The sequence below is a fragment of the Ambystoma mexicanum genome, chromosome 3p (assembly GCF_040938575.1).
Source record: "Ambystoma mexicanum isolate Mex_15411 chromosome 3p, UKY_AmexF1_1, whole genome shotgun sequence".
NCBI classification, from domain to species: domain Eukaryota; kingdom Metazoa; phylum Chordata; class Amphibia; order Caudata; family Ambystomatidae; genus Ambystoma; species Ambystoma mexicanum.
Genome location: NC_090925.1, coordinates 933,917,997 through 933,935,172, shown reverse-complemented (window position 1 = coordinate 933,935,172; position 17,176 = coordinate 933,917,997). Strand labels below are relative to the sequence as shown.

The window sequence follows — 17,176 nt, the reverse complement described above, 5'->3', positions numbered from 1 at the left end:
AGCAAGGGAGGACATAGGGAGCAAAAATAATGAACGGAGCTCCTGCTTCAGGGTCCATATATAAGGACTTCCTGCTGTCTCCTTTATGTTCAGAATAGAAGTCGTTTCTTTTACACTGAAAGCATGGTAATAATAATATATATTTTTTAAATGCGGTAACATTAAAGAATATGGGATTTCCACTAGGTGCATAGTTTTTCAGTTTTTAAATGCATCATTGTTTTGGGCCTTGTTATAAAACCTGCTCCTCTTTTTCTTGTTGGTTTTTGCACATTTGTGCCACAAGAGCCGTCTAATGGCAAAAACGTCGTTAGAGGTCAAATAGAGAGAAGGCGTTGTTAGGCACTGGACTCTCTAATTGCAATAACTCCTGCCAATGCCCGTGGTATGAAATGGTCAAAGTACCACCTGCGCTTCGATTTGTTATCTGTAGCTGGTCTCACCGCCAAAGAGCTTCCCTCTGCTTTTAATGGTGACTTGCGCACAAAATCAGGTCAACCACTGCTGCAGGGTGTGTCTGGCTTCTGATTATTCATGTGGCCTTTCTTTCCCCTTCCTTCCCCACTAAGTAATGCTCCTGATGGGCAGGGACTCTCTCTGTCACCTGAAGCAGCCCATGTGATTTCTTCTGTGAAAACCCACTTACAATAAGCAAGGGAACACGTTCTGTAAAGCATTTAGGGAAATTAAAAATCCTTTCAACTAAAATGGAAGAGCCTAAGACCCCCTCAGCCTGGGTTCATGCTTTCAAAATGAGCATGTTATGCAGTTTGTAGATATTTTACCTCAGGCTGGGTGTTGTGACAACTGAAATGAGCAGCGAGACGATTGTGCATTACATGCTCCGAAGGGTTTCATGCTTGAATCGCTATCACAGGCATATCTCAGTATAACATTCTGTGGTTGTTCTTATGTTTCCAAAAGTATCTTTGATTTTATACACATTGCTCAGCCCACACATCTCATATTGCTTGCCCTCTCTCCTTGTAGGCATGCTGCAGAGTGCTATGGGCTGGTAGAAACCCCTAACCCACTCTGCTTTATTTTCTTTGGTCTCCCTGTCAGCTATCATACCTCATCCCACCCCACCCACCAGTCCACCCCACCACCTCACATACCACCACACTTCACCCTCCACTCCACACCACCACAAAACCCCACAGCCCTGCACCAAAACTTCACACAACTTCACATCACCACACACCACCATGTCTCAACACCACTTCACAGTATGCATCCACACCACCTCTCTATCACACTCTTATACACCTACACCACCACTACACACACCCCCATGTCACACCTCACCACAATTCATCCACCTCACACTGCAAGCCACCACTCCACATCACCACCATGACACTCTACACCACACCAATACATCAACCCATACACCACTCTACACCACCACCATCACTCCACACAACCACTCCATAGAAAGACACCACTCCACACACCACCCCTTAATTCCACACAACCACTCCACACCCCCTCTGCACACATCCCTCCACTACCCCAGCACACCCCACCGCTTGACTCCCACACTCCACACCTACACAAAACCACTCCACACCAATATTCCATGCACCACTCCACCACACATCACACCCTTGTACTCACCACCACTGCCCCAATCGACACCGAACCTTCACACTACCACTCCACACTTCCACACCTCCACATCACCAATCCACCACATCACTACACTACCGTAGCCCACTGAACCACCACGCCTATCACACCACTCACCCCACCCACCACTTAACCTTCACCACCACTCTAGCTCCACCCCAACTCTCAACACCCTCTGACCCATCGCACTCTAACCTCATGCCCCCACTCTACCCACACCCCATAACTTCACTCTACCTCAAACTCCATGCTACCACCAGCCAATCCTGTGCCAAGCTACCTTACCCTTCAGCCCCAGTCTATCCCAGCCCTGCCCACCTCTAGCCCACCCCACCCCACCCCACCAGCTTTTTCTCACCCCTCTTTACCACACACCCACCCTTATTTACCACTTTACACCCACCCTTCCTCTCCTATCTTCCCATCCACCCTACCTTCCTCAGCGCTCTAAGCCTCTCTACTACCATTCTCTAACCAGAATTCTCCACCCTACCAAATACTTCTCCTAACCCACGCACCCACCCTTACAGACCCCTTTCTACCCCCCCACCCTTCCATACACCTCTCTACCACCACACACTCTTTCTGACCCATCTCTAAACCCATCAACCCTTCTTTGACCTTCTACCACCAATTGCTCGTCCTTACCCTTCACTGCCCCAACCATCCTTCCTCACCCTTCTCTATCACCACCCACCTTTCTTGTCCCTCTCTGCCACACTCTCATCCATACCCTTCTCTGCATTACCTTACCTAACTCCATCTATACCATACCTATCTCTCCCCAGCACACAACCACATCTCACTCCTCCCTACCCTAACTAACCACCCCTCTCCAACCCACACTTCCCCATTCTACCCACACCTTCCCTTCCTCAACGCTACCCACCCAGCCTATCTCACACCTGCCCACACCCAATAACCCACCCACCCTAGCTCACCTCTTCCTACCCTTGCTACTCATAGCTCATCAAAACCCGTCATGCTTACCGCTGCCTATTGTCTCCCACCATAGCTAACCCCTACAATAACAATCCTTACCTTAACAGAGTATAGTGTTTGCTGCCTGTAACATTGTGATTACACATAGCAGTCTTTCTTCTATGTCTATTACCAATGCCTTTTGTGTGCAAGCACTAATTTGCAGACATGTTTGGAATTACTGGCTAAGTAAAACCCAAATATTTTCAGCAGCCTTACCCATAAATAGAAAATATGAATACACAAATGCAAAAGCCATAACTATTGGCTTTGACAATGCTTTTTTCTGTAGCACCCAAAATATCATTATAATAAATGTCCAGCAAATGCTCACTACTTCCAATTGTACCAAAAGATATGCAGGTAGGTTTATACTACTTGGGCTTTCTGTGCATATACAAGTCAGGAACTGTCTTCTACTCTAGAGACTCAGGAAAATAATGGCCATTTGGCTATATCTGGCCTTTTGTAATGGATGTGCCATGACCATACTTGACCCACTTTCTACTAAACCCCTTTATACTACATCCCTCTCGGTTGTAAATCCCTAGTCTGTTCAATTTGCATGCTGTCTCCTTTTCATAATTTTTTAAAATGTTTTAATTTTTTTTATTTACTTGTTTTTAATCTTAAAAGAAAAAGATTTTTTACAAGGAAGTGTTTTGTTTTGTAGAGTGCCTTAGTAACAGCAGCAGCATAGGATAGAGAAAAAGAAAAAACGGTCAAACATAAAATTGCATTTGAAAATAAGATTGAAATAACAATGTCGTGCTCACACAGAACAGAGACAGCCAAACGATAGTACTTCCTCCAAGATTTTACGATTAATTAGGATAAACAGAGTGTAGTAAAGGAGTGTGGACACTTAAGTGAACGGTAGAGCAATTAGACACATTGACTGTAAGCATTTTCATAGCTGTTTCAAACATTAGCACTGCCGCTATAGTGTATCTGGATGCCTCCCCTGCTATCAAGCGGCACCACCAGGTTTCTTTTTCTCTAATCGTAGCGTCCCCAAATAGCGGAATTAGATAAGCATTCTGAAGGTCACTGGTCTTTTGACAGTTTATTAACAAATGCTTTATCGTTTCTGGTTCCGTTTCATCTTCACATAGTCTGCATTTGTTTGACTTTGAGAGTGCTTGAATTGCACGGATTTCTTGTGTGGATACTAGATTCAAACGCATTCTCATAAATGTTCTCTGCAGAGCTTTGTTCAGGAATTTAGAGCAATATGATATTGGTACTTTCAATTTGTTGGTAGTTGGTGGTAGATGTTTCAGCAACTTGTTTGCAGTTACTTTTTTGCAGATTGCTAACCAATCGCTGAACCCCAGTTTTGTCTTTATTCTTTCTGAGTTTTAATCAAATCTTCTTGAGAGCAGGCGATTTCTTTCAGCTTAATGACTAAGGTTTGCTTCCATTGATTAAGCGCTTTTGATATTCCACTCGGAAGTTCATTTTGGATAATTTTGTAAATAGGCAGGTTATCAGGGTTTAAGATTGTCTGTAGCAATTGCATTTGGCGTTGTTCCACCAAAGCTCCCAATGACTGCAGACCTAGTTCTCGCCTAATCGCTGCCATTTGGGTAGATTTCGGAAGACCCAGGACTGATTTCCATATATAACCTTCAATCTTTAGCCAGAGCGATGGTGGAATGTTTAGCGCTGCATCCATCCCATAGGTAAGTGCGGAGACCACTTTAGATTTGTAAAAAAGGACTGCTGGTGATAATGAGAATTTGCCATATCTTCTGTCGACGAGTCTAGTTTGATTGGTCAGGGATTTTGTTTTTCTCCAGAGTGCTCGTATCATTGCTTTCTCATTGTTTGTTGAGTCCACCATTATTCCTAAGTATTTAAAGTCCGTTACTAGTTCTATTTACGTGTTGTTAATAAACCAGTGGAATTTCCTCTTTGCTTCTTTTGTAGTTTTTTTTTTCTCCGAGGATTAGGACTTTGGTTTTTGCTGTATTAATTTCCAAGTTGTTTTCTTTAGTATACCTCTCCAAGTTGGATATCTGGCATTGTAGACCAATCTGGGTTTGGTCTAGGAGAATAAGATCGTCCGAATATAAAATCTGAGATATTGAGTGGTTGCCTATTTGTGGCGGGAAGGATCTGACAGATTTCTCCGAGTGTTGAAAGTCTCCAATGTATGCAATGAATAGAGAGGGTGCCAGGGGACATCCCTGTTTCACTCCTCGTTCTGATCTAATTTCCTCCGAGAGTAGACCCTGTTGGCTCAGACGTACTCTAATCTTTGGCCCTCATTCTGAGGTTGGTGCTAGTCATGGCGCTATAAGCGCCATGACTAGCACCAATACCGGTACCGCCACCGACTTGGTGGTATGGGGACTTACCGGTCCATTCCGCCCTTTGCGGGACCGGTAAGTCCCCATTTGAAATGCCATTCCCCATTCCCATTTGACCCATGGGAAGGGGGAAGGCGGCAATAACGGTACCGCAAATTGCCTGCTAAAACCAGGCGTTAAGGAAGGACCCGCAAAGGGACCTCGGAATAGGGCGCAAAGGGATTACCGGCACCGGTGTCATTACCGGTGCCCGGTATCCCTTTGCTCCCGGGTCGTAATGACCCCCTTTGTGTTGGTATGCAAAGCAATGATAGGTTCTAGGATGTCTGGTGGACAATTCCATGTGCTAAGTTTGGACCAGAGTTTGTGGCGGTCAATTTTGTCGAATGCCTGTGACATATCGATGAATGCTAGAAATACTCTAGACGGACCCGACTTGATATGGTCTTTCAGTATGTTGAGTAGGAGAATGTTGATGCTACAGCTTGCATTTTTCAGGAAACCAGTTTGGAGATAGTCTGCACTTGGTGATGTTCTGGCCCACTTCTGGAATCTGATTAGTAGTAATGAAGCAAACATTTTTCCAATTATGTCTGTCAGTGCTATTGGCCTGTAGTTTAAAGGGTCCTCTCTTTTTCCTTTTTTGAAGATTGGTATCTTCATTACTTCCGATGTTACAGGGGCGAAGAGGGCAGAGAAGTGGGCTATCCAATCTGATTCCGAGATGACGTTAATTAGCCGGTTGTTGGATAAAGGATCTTTTGTCTTTATCAGTGCCCAAAAGTCTCTTGAATTTTTATTGTTTAAGATTTTTAACATGTGCTCCGCATCGTTTTGATAGAGGTTCGCTCTGTGTCCTCTTAGCCAGGTTTTGTAGCTCTTAGTTGCGACCTTCAGGGTCTCTCTCCCTTCCTCGCAGATGTTCGAAAATATAGACCGCTTCAGTTTTCGTAATTCTCTTCTTTTCTCCTCTACTCTCTTATCATATTCGTGAAGTCCTCTGGCCTTTGTTCCTTGGTCTTTTCTCTGCTCTTGCTTGTAGATAGTCAGGAGAGGGGTGTAATTGGGTCTTTCTATGTTGCCCTCCTGAGGGGTGGTTTTCAGTTTGGCATTATGCTTGCTCGTGATAAGTCTTATGTCTGCTGCTGTTAATTTAAGACGCATCTGATGGCCCCTTTGTTCTACGTTCGAGTTGTAGAGTAGTTTATGGGGGCAGGTTGTGTTCAAGGTGATGCAAAGCATATTATGATCACTTTCTTTAGTAAGTAGAACCTCAAATTGGTCAATATGAAGTATTGAGTTGTTGGTCGCAAAGATGTAATCTAATGTTACCGCTGAGTTTGCCCCTTTCCCATGTTGGGAGGCATGGGTGACTTCCACAGAGTGCTGCTACATTATGGATGTTTCTTTGCTTCATGAGGTTCAACCACAATTTTCCTCTTACCCCTGCGTTGGAGCTTAGGAGGCTCTGATTTGTTGTGTCAGAAGGTGTATCACATTTGCATTTAGGTCCCCACAGAGGATAATATGATTAATTTCCAGTTCGATTTGAAGTTTGTCCAGTGTGTCTGCTACTTCTCTACAAAAATTCTCGTTTGTGTTTTTTTGCGGGTTCCAAAATAAGTTTATTATTCCTAGCTTTGTAGTGGATTTGCTTGTGTTCTCCAAGGTTGATAGGTTCCAAGAGGCCAAAATCGCCAAAATGCCATATGCCTCGACTACTTTTTTTTCGATGTTTATTCCTGACCTAGAACGTACTGCCGTCAGTAGACCAGACGATGGACGTCCAAGTAATCCTTTCATGGCAGGCGATATCTGTATTTCATAGCCGTCAAGAACCGGTTTGTCCTGCAGCCAAGTCTCCTGGAGGCAAATTATATCCAGACTTTCCAAATCTTGCATCTCGGGATTCGCTAGGTGCTCATGACCTCGTGTGTTCCAAGAGCACATAGTTACTGGTTTTGTGGATTTCCAGTCGTTGTCCTGAACAGAGTTTTTTCATTGTTCTTTTTCTTGTTCCTTGATTGCTATTTTGATGCATTTGGTTTTAGGATGCCTTTCAGCCAGTTCCAAGGTGCAGTTAGTTCTTGGTCGATGTGGGGTCTCTTGTCCAAGGTGTTATCTTTTCGGGCTATCGTTTTTCGTGGTGAACCTGGACCTTCTTCACGATACGCTCTCCGAACATCAGGAGTATTCTTATTTTTCTGGTCGTTCACACTGTGTGTTCTGTCAGACCACAGTCTGCCTTTTCTACCGCTTTCGATAATGGTGGGGGCGAGCCTGTCTGACATAGTCGGAGTTGCTTCGAGTACAGTAAAGCTGATTCTGCATTCCCCGAAGCTCCTCTGTTCTTTTGGTATTATGATAAACCTCTGTGTTGGACCTGTATCGGGTTGTTATGCCCTGTTGGTTTTGTGTATTTGCGGTTCTTTTGCTCTCCGATGATGGATCGTGTGGGACTTCTGATATTTTGAAACCTAAGTGTTCCAATTCGCAATATACTTCATTTTTGATGTCCTGAAGGGATGACGCCTTTATATGAAGGTAGGTTTTGGCTTTTTTGTCGTTATGGTAGGGCTCGATCAGGACGAAATCTTCGGTTTTTAGTGTCCTTAGCTTTCCCACTGTGCCCAGTATTTCCAGCACCGATTTCCTATTTAGCACCATGTAATTTCTGCCAGGCGCTAGTTGTTCCATCTTAAAGATACGAATACGATTTGTCTTCAAGGAATTCAGTGGCACAGTATGGTGTGATTGCCCGTTAGACGGGTTTGTTGTTCTTGTGTGGTCACTTCGGTCATTAGGTACCATTTGAGGTCTCTTTGTCACCTGTTTTGATTGGTTCTTATTTGGCGACGGTTCTCTTGGACTTTTTAAGTGACCAGGATCTTCTTGTCTTGAGTTGTTTGATGTTTCTAATGGTGGTCTTGTTTGATCCAATTTTGTTAATGGTTGGTTTGAGGTTGTATTCTTAACTTGATGCTGCTCGTATTGTTTTGGGGTATCTGTTCCTTGTATTTGGTCGGTAAACACTGCCACATCTTCCACATGGTCTAAGTGTACTGTCAGGTTCATTAGCGACGAGTCGTTTGTGTCGTCATTCGATGTTCCTACTGATTTGTCAAGTTCAATCACGTTTTGGACTCTGTTTTGCTAAGTTTTCAGTATGTTAGTCAACATTTTTGAGTTTGTTTTTGCTGGTATGTTCTGAGGTGTTGCTGGAGTCCTTGCTAGTTTAAATATGGCTGGTGTTCTTATAGCTTTCTTCTTCTGTAGTTCTGGTTCCATGCTTACTATAGCTATTACATACTTGCTTTTCTCTAAGTCGGGAGGTTGAGTAATTTTATGCATGATGATTACTCTATTTTGTAGTTCTAGTCCCAGCATGTTGAGTTCCCCAGTTGGTGATTTTCATTCCTTAACTATTTCTGAGATTTTTCCAAATCATATACAGTATAGGACAAAGGCTTTGGCATGTGGAGGAGTTATGCGCCAAAGAATTATGCATAACTGATATTCTTCTGGCGTGTTGTGCAAAATTTTATTTATGAACTATTGTGTTATATGTTAGGTGGAAATGCCCATATGCTATATCCCAAAACTCACCCAAAATTACTTGTTCTAGAATTCCACTCCATTTATAGTTTATATTGGTATCATCCAAGCTATCAAAATCTTTTCATAAAGATCATGGTAGAAAACAGAGCTATTGAATTTTCAGTAGTAGTTGTTAGGCATCATGGTGCAAGGAATTTCCAATTAGGCCAGCTTGATTGTAAGAAACACTTAATTTGCAGAGAGCATCCTCTTAGAGCATTGCTTTGCATCATATGTGGGGCTCCTGACTCTTTCCACCCGGCGCTGATAAACCAGTCACAAGTTCCCAAGCCACCCCCCATCAGTATGAAGATCTAACTTTTATGATTGATGTGAGTTATGTAGGTGTTAAATCCTCAATTTAATACCTTGTTAATTGTGCAAAAAGATCTCGTCTTGCCTATGTGCATAAAGCACTCTGATAGAAAATGTGAATTGATCCATTACCATATTCCAAGTAGTTGCCCAAATTATCAGCTTCATAGACCAGGTTAGAGAAAGGTTCATTTCTTTACGGCCAGTTTTGCATATTCACTTTTCCGTTGCATAGCACCAAGAGACAGTTATTTTACATAGATACTACAGCTTCACACAAGTGTGTAGTTACCAATAAAACTTGTACATTGTCAGGGTCTTATAACTAAGTGGCAGCTTCAAATTCTTGCTATTTTGGAATACTTTTGTATAGTTTCAATATTTCATTCACTGTTTCTCTGTCAGTGTCTGCACTAGTGCAGATACTACTATGTTGGGTATGGCCATCGAATCTATATTTCCTAGAGGTTAAAATTCACAGATAGAGCAGGATTGGTCTTGGTTGGGAAGATGTATGGATAAGGCCGAACAGTATTTGTATTTGTATTTATTTTAATTTATATAGCGCTTTAATCCAAGGCGCTTTATAAGAAGAACAAGCAAATACAACAAGCAATACATGACAATTGAATCTAAACCAGAAAACAGTACAAGGAACAATTTACATTAATGATGAGGTTAAGCGCTAATGGAGAGGGACCAAAGTGAGGTGAGAGAGGGGATAGGAGGTGTAGTGAGAGGTGGATTCAGTAGTGAGAGCGGAACCAAAAAGAATCTAGGGGGGTGAGTGGAAGAGATAGGATTTTAGAGAACAGCAGAATGAAGGGTAGGAGGTAATAGAGCGGACTGGGATGGGTAGGCTGTATAGGATGGAACATCTCTACTTTAATAGTGCAAAAGTGAAGCCCCTAACATCCTATATATTCCTTTTCTCGTATGCCAAACAGCTTGAGATTGGCTCATCTTGCGCACTCCCAATGTCTTCAACTTTTTACTTCAGCCAATCTATCTCAGACTGATGTTTCTGTGTGTAGGCACTTTGGGTCTCATTTAATGTTATCAGTTCCACTTCCACCATCTGCTTCATCTGTGCATTTGATTCCAAAAGCACCTTAGTGCTTTTCCTCTATAAGAAACAAACTTAGCAGCTATGATCAAAGTAGAACTATTACACTTCCCGGGAATCAACAAATTGACTGCTGAAGACTTGGGAAAGCTGTAGGGAACCAACTTCTTTGGGGTAAAATATGGACAAACACGTGAACTCTATGTACTTTTGTGAACTCTTATGTCTGGAGGGAACACAAAAACACAAATGGCATCTCCATTGAACTGAGAAGAAAAATTGAAGTGGCAAAATTTCAACTTATATTCAAAGTGAAACATGCATGATTGAGAACAGGAGAGTTATATCAGAACGATACAATAACCTCTAGATCACAAGCTGAAAGTGATGACCATGCAAAGGCATACACAGATAAGGAAAGATGAAAGAGATTCTGTTCAAGTGGAAGCCTTCAAATCAATTAAGCCTGTCAATTTTTCGATGCAAAACTGTGCACATGGGTCTGGGAAAGTATGAGGATATAATTTCATACCTTGGCTTGACTGAGCTACCAAAGATAAAAGACTACTACACAGTATTCCTAAATATTTTGCTCATTGACATCAAAGTCAAAATAGCAATACAAAAATGTTGTATTTCTTTTGCAACTCTCATAACATTTCTCAAATGCAATACCTTTAATGGAAAGTTGCAAGAGGACCGGAAATGTAATTTCAGAAGACAATAATTTAAAATAGCAAAGGCTGAGAACTATGTAGGAGTGGTCCAATGACTCTGTGGTACAGGGTCAATTAGTGGATCCCTGGTAGTATGCTGGCAAAGGGGCTCACCCCAGAGCACAAAGGCTGGCATGTTGCTTGTAGTGTTTTGTAGGGCCGCTCAGAACAAGTGATAGGATATTGACATAGGAACTAGAAAGTTGGCACTGTAGTGAGGTTGGTGAGCCATTATCAGAAGGAAGCAAGGCCAAGTTTATAGTCTGGCAATTTGAAAAGCGGTATTGGGATGGTGAAGGCTGGCTGCACATTCTTGGGTAGAGGTCTAGTGTGAGCAGTAGTTAACAGAAGGCAGACTGGAAGAACTACTTTTGGGGGGATTCCAAGTGCTGTGGGCCACCATGATAAGTTCCCTGGAAGAACCTCTGGGCTAGGGAACATTCAGAATGTCAGGGTGTAGGCTTTGACGCAGGACTGACAATGGGGTGTCGGCCACAGAGACATTTGTCTAGATCATGGACTGCGATGATAAGCTGACAGGCAGAAGGTGGCCTGTAGTGAGTGCTGTTACACAGGATGTGTTGTCTGATAAGGTTTACTGGATACATGTTTGGCAAAAGGATGCTGAGGCCACAGAGGGGGCTTTGGCTTGCTGAAAAGTGGAGAGTGGGGAAAGGATATAGCGATGCTAGCATTGTGGAAGTGGGACAGATGCTCTAAATCCCGAATGCCGACTGTGCATGTGGCCTGGTCTGAATGATGGCGGTGCACAGGGCAAAAGGTTGCTAGAGTGAGAAACCACGTACAAGGAAAGATGGTCACATGCAATTTGGAGTATGTAGTAACTCACAATTTCTGGTCGCCAACAGACAGCACTTGGAGTGCATGAGATGGATGCCACAGATTTAGGTGCTGGGTCAGCGGCCCAGTCTGGGCATCTTTCATGCCCCTATCGTGCCCGGCTCCTATCATGACTGGGTGGCAAGAGGTGTTTCAACAGGAAAGTTAGACAGTGGGACAGAGATTCATAATCTTTGGATTCAGGGCCCAGCTTGGAGAGCTAAAATTGCTCTACAGCAGCACAGATGTGGGATTGTGAGCCAGAATGTGGATCATTCAGGTGTTCCGGTAGTAGAAGTGAACCAAGAAAAGGTTTGGTCGCCGTTGCAGGAAGCTAACATCCTGTTGGTATTATTTTGAGGAATATCTTGGCTTAACCATCCCCTATTAGGAACAAAAAGAGATCTCCTTATCACTTTCATAACTAGATTGCACGTTTCTTTTGTTATACTAATTGTTTTGCTGTGAAGATTGGAAAAGCAATCAATCCATTCTAGGAAAACGGAATACTGTACCAGAAAATCGTTTTGAAGTAGATCAATTGTATCAAAAGAATGTGTTTCTTCATAAGGTGGTTCTCAAAGCAATTTTTTAAAAATCAGATTTTTTATTTTGTTTAAAATGCTTTACACCACAAAAAATACCCACAATTAAAGGAAAAACCTTAGATAAATGTTAGCCATAAAATTGACAGAGATCTTTTGTACATATTATTTGCGTGTTAGATGATTATTTGATAGTGATTATCACTAAAATGCAATTAATCAAAAACAAATTGTTCACGGTAACGCCCCATTTTTTGCTATTTGAATGGAATACAATATAAATGGACCCAACAATTACTTCTATTTATTTGTACTTGGGCATTTTATTTGTACCTATATCGTGCTTTACACCAAAGCACCAAACAATTTAAAAAGGGTACATCAAATGCAGGCAATGGGGGAAAAAAACTAAATAAACCAGTTAAGTAGAGAAAAGATGATCTTTGTGGGCAGTACGGAAAAGAGGATAGGAGGACATTTTTTATTTAATTTATTTATTGGGTATTTATAATGCGCCTATACATAATGTGTCTCAAGGTGCAACAAGACAAGAGGGTGGGATGAACAGGGAGGACAAAACGAAAACGATCCTACTAGGCCTGAAGAAAGGGAATGAAGATGAAGCAGAAGTGAATTCCAGTGCTGTGGGAGCAATAGGGTAAAAGAACGAAGAAGGAGGACGGGGAACAGTGAGAAGAAACTAGGCTTGTGGATGGAGCGATCGAGGGGGGGAGTAGAAGGACAAAAGAGAAGAAAGCTATGGTGGGGAGAAATGATGAGAGATTTAAAGACTAGACAGAGGAAACTGAATTTAAGGCAATAATCAAAAGGAAGCCAATGCAAAGAGGAGAGAGCAGGCGAGTTAGTATCACGAGAAGACAGAGAGAATAGTAGGCGAATAGAAGAATTATTAATCCAATTAGGAGAACTTTGGCATGAGAAAGAAAGGCTAAAGAGAAGACTAAAACAGTAAAAAAGACGTGATAAATGAAGGTGGATACTAGGAGTCTAGAGGCATGAAAAGAAAGGGCAAGCTTTACTAATGTTATAGTGATGTACACGACAGGAACGACATGTAGAAGAAATATGATGTGCAAAAGTGTGTGAAGAATTATATTTTTTCTAATGCTCTGGCGATCACTTAACTCCATCAAAGGTTTTGAGGTGGCTTGAACTACAACACAAGTATGGACAGGAAAAGGGAATTCTTTCAGCTTAGAATGGGAAATCCACATTGCAAGAATTATCCTTGGCCTCAACCCCAGGGACCACATCTCTCCACTGGCTCCCGGTTGCAGCTAGGATCAAATTCAAGACCCTCTGCATCATCCATAAAACTTACTGGGGCCTGGAACCCTGCTACATCCGACTGTCTCTTCCTGAATACCTCAGGTCGGACCTGGCGGAGAGAGCGAGACCCATGAGCACAATTCGTAGTATGGCGGTACGTTAGCAATGGTGCCGGTAGCGATACCGTTGCTGTTATTGCCTTACTGCCATACTTATAATGAGGCCTACTGAGGTAAGTACCCCAAGAAGAGTGGTCCAGCTGGATTCTGTCCTGTTGCAGCGATACAGACCCTGGGTTCCTGAGCCTCAGTCGTGGGGACAAGAGGGAGGACATCTGGAGTGCTCGTGTGGCAGCAATTTGGAGGTCTTCGGCAGCTACGGGCTCTTTTCGGTTCAGCGGCACTTCGCGTTTCAGCGCTCGGTAAACAGCACCATTGCGGATCTCGGATACTGGTTGGGCTTCCTTTACTCCTTGGGTCCTGCACTCTGGTGAGGGGACTTGAGCTCGGGTTGTCCTGCTTCTGGAGGGTCCTTAGGAGACTCATGGAGCTTCTGGCCAGATTCTAGACGGTGCACTCAAATATGGATTTCTCAACCCATGGCACTCGGTTCTTGCAGCAGCAAAGAAGTACAGCCAATATGGGAAGAAGGTCCATTGGAGTACATCTCGGGATTAGTTGGTCCCACTAACCCAAGGGAAGAAGTCGTCCCTGCCGGAGCTTCTCTGTCAAATTGAAAAAGGAGTTTCAGCACAGCAGCAGGGCTTCACCGGACAATTCCAAGGTCAAGGAGGATGCAGCAAGCTTTGTTCACGGTTTCTTCGTCGGGTGTTTCTCCCAGTGGTCGACTCTGCCTCTAGTGTCAAGGAGTTCCCCCCTTCTCACCTGAGTTCGATCTTTGCTGGATTTCTTGGTCGATGCCTTCTTGCGGAAGGATCGTGTCTTGAATAAGGCTGCACGAGTCTCTTCCGAATCCAGCATGCGTTCAAAGTTCCGGGATGCAAAGATCCGGGAAATGTACATAGTGTGCTACTCAGCACACGAGTCCAGGAATCAAGAAAGGAAGGAAAGGGACTAGGAATGGGGTTGGCTGGAAAGAACCAAGGAAAACAATACTGCGAGCTACGGAGCACACATCTGGTCGCTACTTCGCAATAGCATTAAGATGCGCGGAGCCGCGGGAGGCGTGGTCTATTAATAGAACACGCTACGTCCAACGTGTAGAGCGAGGAAGGTGTTTCACAGTGGACGGCTATATTGGGAGTACAAGGGAGTGTAAGCCCCGTTGAGACAAGGACCAGGAAGTCCAAAAGGGGCGTATTCTGTAGGTCATGACAGCTAGTCCCCAAACTCTCACGTTTTAAGCAGGTTTCTCCCATTCATGCACAGCCTAGGCTGTCAATCACAGAGCACAGTGCCAGCCCATCAGGACTGGTTGCATTCATGCACTCCTAGAGACCAAGGACAGGGGAGTTTCAGGAACCTCCCTCACATCCTGCCTTTCCAGACACACTGGAATCCAATTCAGATCAAAACACATGAGAGAGGGAGAAAAAGGTCTCACTCACTCTCATGTGTTTTGACCTGATTTTGATTATGTGCTTCCTCTGATTTTTGGAGTCTGACAAATTCCATAGGCATCTACTTTTTGGATGGTGAGACACTGCACCTTCACTGCAGTGTCACAGAGAATTCCTTTAGATTTCTCAGAAGGTTTAAATACCTTTTCTTGTGGTTGAAGGGCATTAGCACAGAAATGAGAATCCTCCCTAACAGGTGGAAACAAGATATTCCCTTAAAAGATGAGACAATGGGAGTTCTTAGCTTTATATTATCTACTTGCTTTACCCTGTGTATTATAAACCAATCTAGCTGTCTGTCTCTCTCTCTCTTTGATCTTCCTCATTATCTTTCTCTCTTTCTCTCTTTCTCTCTGCACTCTCACTGTCTCTCTCTTTACCTGTCTCTCTCTCTTTCTCACTCTACCTCTGTCAGGTGCACATTGCTGACAGCTGCGGCAGCAAAGGCAACAACACAGATATTGAAGGCAAGCCCCTCGATACGCACACTCCAGAGTAAATACAACCCGCTAGGGAAATAGGCCAAGAATGCAAGAATAACAAGGTTTTACTTGTAAAAAATACAAGTGCTATCCGAGAGTGCTCTGGTTTTACATTTGCAAACATGGAGTTATAAACACAAAAAGTGTCATTTGCATATGGGATGTGTTGGTGCTCCTGATTGTAGGCACCCTACACATGGACCTGCCCCCTAGGGGATGCCAGGCAGTAATTGGCTGTTTCTTCTCCGTTGACCTGGCTCCACGTGGGTCAGCTGGTCTTATCATTGTGGTGAAGGTCAGGGCAGGCATAAAATACAATGTTTCCTAGCTAAACTAAACAACTATGACATACTATTCATTCATTATGGCAGGCACCTGGGCGGCACAGGAAAGGGGTGCCAGGGAAAGGGGAGGGTAAAATACAGTCAGGCTGACCCACACATTCAGGGCTCCATTGATACCGCAGTCCCTGCACCTAATGTCTCCCCTCTGGTCATTGATCTTTGATTTACCCTTCCGGTATCTCATGTTATTAGAATCGTATGTTGCTGTTATGGAGAAATACAGTCATGTGGGCTTTAGATCTATGGTGGGCACGTTATGGGGGTTAGGACCTGTTGGTCATGGGTTTATCAGAGAGTCGAGGGAGTTGGGGTCGGGTTAGTGATGTGTGGCCATTGCTGGACTGGCGGGGTGGAGGTCAGAGACTCAATGGCAGTTTAGTGGAGATGAATAGACACATCCCGGGGTCTGGTACTGTCTCACGTTCTGTGACGGGCACCTTCCTAAAGGCTATACTGAATATTCGTAACACTGGAGGGGCAAGAGGGAAGTGGACTTCCGTGGGAACAAGGCTCAAGCGGAGCCAGCATGCTGTGTGGAAATTGGGCTCTGTGAACGGGGGACGCGAGCAGCATGAGTCTGCGGCCTGTCGCGTTTGGGTCCTGTAACAAAATGGCGTTGCAGCATTTCTAGTATTATGCATCAGTTTCTATGCGCTATGAGGTTTCTTTATGGCACAAGGTGATGCAGAATATTCCCCCCTTGTATGTTACCTTGCCTCATATGGGGTTTGCCTTATTTGGAAGCGCCTCGTGCGCTGGGAGAAAACTCATTTCCTTCCCAACAATATCTTGAAGGGGAGTGGAGATGGATGGTCTGATACATAATAAAAATGTTAGACATGTCACACTGAGCAAAGCATGTTATCAAAACCTAGAATAACTGTACATTATTTTCTGGTCAAATGTTAGCATTCTGAAATGAATTTTATTTATTTATTTATTTCAGCACACAAAGCCCTATGGTATCTAGGCGCTAGTTACAGAAGTGCATGGTGCATTGGTGAAGTGCAAGAGTAAGCATAAGGATGCAGACAAACATGGTGTATGTACACAGACTAGTAAAGCCTCACCTCATGTTACAGGGACCTACATCAGACAGCATATGAGTCAAATAGGTACGATTACACAGACTGGTAAAGCCTCAACTCATGTTACAGGGGGCTACATCAGACAGCATATGAGTTAGATAGGTACGATTATACAGACTTGCAAAGCTACAGCTCATGGAGAGAGGGTTAACAACAAAGAGGCTGCCAGACATTAAGGACTCTGTAAGTAAGTGAAAATAAGCAGTGAACATAGGAGGAAGGTCTCACCCACATGAATGGAACTCTAAAGGCACTCTAAGCACAAAAATGAAAATAGTTGCACAGATGTAAGAACACCTACATTCGATTTTTCCAGACAAGGCACTCTAAGCACAAAAACGAAAATGGTCGCCCAGATGTAGGAACACCTAAATGAGATTTTTTGA

The 17,176-nt window shown here is 43.6% G+C and overlaps 1 protein-coding gene across 1 annotated transcript in view; it reads left to right on the top strand.

The window, feature by feature from the left end:
- The window catches only part of LOC138581135 (fer-1-like protein 4), a 1,598,034-nt gene that overhangs the window by 1,142,801 nt on the left and 438,057 nt on the right, over positions 1 to 17,176 (top strand). The gene's annotated exons all lie outside the window — the stretch shown is intronic.